Raw genomic sequence first — 2,541 nt, 5'->3', positions numbered from 1 at the left:
GTCAGTGTGGTATGCTCAGTCCCCAGTGTGGGGCATGCAGGAGGAAGCCGATCAGTGATTCTCTCTCATCATTGATGTTTCTGTCTCTCTCTCCCTCTGAAATCAATAAAAATATATTAAAGAATAACTTCTCATTCCCCCAATCCCCATCAGCCCCTGGAAACTACCATTCTGCTCCCCCACCCCCTATCTATTTAACTACTCTAAATACCTCATGTAAGTGGAATCATTCAGTGTTTGTCTTCTTGTAACTTGCTTATTTCACTTAGCACAGTGGTTGGCAAACTGCAGCTCATGAGCCACATGTGGTTCTTTGGCCCCTTGAGTGTGACTCTTCCACAAAATACCATGTGTGGGAGCGCATATACAGTGTGATTGAAACTTCGTGGCCCATGTGCAAAAGTCGGTTTTCGGCTCTCAAAAGAAATTTCAATTGTTGCACTGTTGATATTTGGCTCTGTGGCTAATGAGTTTGCTGACCACTGACTTAGCATAATGTACTCAAGGTTCATCCATGTTGTAGCATATGTCAGAATTTCCTTCCAAAAATTTTAAGGTAGAATAATATTTAATTGTATTTATATATCACATTTTGTTTACTTATTCATCCATTGATAGACAGTTGGCTTACTTTCATGTTTCATCTATTGTGAATAATGCTGCTATGGACATTCTCTTTTATTTTAAGTTTGATTCTTTTTTTATCCATAGATTTATTCTATTTTGATCTGTGTGAAGACCGAGAAAAGGATTGTGTGTAAGTGGTGATTTAAGGAAGCTCCCAGGAGACTTAGTAAGGGATTGGAGGAAGTGGAATTGGGAAGAGGACAAAGCCATCACCTGCACTTTTGGGAACTGCCAAGAAGGTAGCGTTAGCTTGATCCCATAGACAAAATTTGGAATGTATATTAGGCTCCAGTGCTGTCAGTAGCAAAACAAGAGAACTGAATTTCATACTTCAGTACATTTTAGTCACCTCCTGTGGGATGTAGACTCCTAGGCACTTCTGGCTTTCAGCGTGTTCCAGCAGACCCAGGCAGTCCTCCAAATTAGCACACCGGAGCTGGGGAATGAGGCATACAACAAGAGCAGAATGGACCTGGGGGGATCTAGGTAGCGCCAAGCAGTCTCCACTCCAACTTCTCACCAGTGTTTACATTCTAGTATCTAGGTATAAATCATCTTACAATGTCCCCATCATGGCATTTCCAGGAGGCCCATTAAGAATTCACGAACACTTTCCATTGTCCTTCCATGCCACCATAATGGTGCTCATGAATGTCCTCCTGGCTGATGCTATCAAGAGTATCAACAATGCCAAAAAGAGAGCCAAATACCAGGTTCTTATTAGGCAGTGCTCCAGAGTTGTCATCTGGTTTATATCTGTGATTATGAACCCTGGTTACATAGGCACACTTAAAAATATTATGACCACAGAACTGGGAAAATTGTTGTGAACCTCATAGGCAGGTTAGACAAGTGTGGAGTAAGCTTCATATTCCACTGCAACTCAAAGATCTAGAAAAATGGCAGAACAACCTGCCTTGGACCTGTTAGCTTGGTTTCATTGTACTGACAACTTCAGAGGGCACCATAGACCACGAAGATGCAAGACAAAAGCACATAGGAGGAAAAATCCAGGGATCCTTCTTCTAGGGAAATAATATATACATGCATATAAAATGCCTCAATGAAAAAAAGAAATCATAAAAATATGATTCCTAGTCACCTTCTTCAGTATGCCAGCATTTCTTAGAGGAATATTTCTGTAAAAACTCATATCATATTTTCTAAATCCCTTCTTAGATGTCCATTATTATCTGTTAGTATTTTTTCAAACCTCCTGCTTCCACTAAAATTAGTTTTGAAGGTTGTTCACAAGTTATAAAAATGACTTCCCTCTTATAAACTGTGGAATGAAAACATTTTGGGACAATATGGCAGACAAGGGATATTATTAATGGTACTTTACAAATTTATGAATATAGCCTTGATTATATGAGTGAACATTTATATCAGTGTTCAACTTCTAGAGACTTCCTGTTGTTGGCGATGCTTCATGGAGGAAAGATGTTATTAAAATCCACAAATCCATCTCTCCCACCGTGAACATAACTTTTAATTTGACAGTCATAAAAGTCATCAACTATAACTATAACCACCATTTGAAAGATAGAGGAAGTGAGGCAGAGAAAGTTAATAGCATTTCACTGAAGTTGTATTAATCTAGCAATAGATCCTTCTATTAACTACAACTTATTCATTTTCAGTCAAAAATAAATTTCTTTTGTGGGACATGATTAATAATATGGTTTAAATCTCTTCAAGAAAGTATCCCCTTTCTAGCCTCCATTTTTTCTATCTGCAATATATATTTGGGTTAATGCAAATGAATTTTGAAACTCAATAGTAAGATTGTGCTTTATGCTATTGGGGCCTAAGAATCTTTGATGTTTGTAGTCAGGATATTGAGATAGAATTGTACTAGTGAAGTTCAAATCAGACTCAGAGTCAACCATTAGGTGACTTCTATGTGTCTTG

General features: G+C 38.2%; 1 pseudogene across 1 annotated transcript; it reads left to right on the top strand.

Annotated features, from left to right (window-relative positions):
- Positions 1-1,265: 1,265 nt before the first annotated feature.
- LOC311630310 (small ribosomal subunit protein uS8-like) lies at positions 1,266-1,656 on the top strand (annotated as a pseudogene). Its single transcript has one exon. The product of its transcript is annotated as a small ribosomal subunit protein uS8-like (transcript).
- Positions 1,657-2,541: the final 885 nt, after the last annotated feature.

Source organism: Pipistrellus hanaki (genome assembly GCF_964339955.1).
Source record: "Pipistrellus hanaki genome assembly, chromosome: 11".
NCBI classification, from domain to species: domain Eukaryota; kingdom Metazoa; phylum Chordata; class Mammalia; order Chiroptera; family Vespertilionidae; genus Pipistrellus; species Pipistrellus hanaki.
This window is presented reverse-complemented; position numbering and strand designations above follow the sequence as displayed.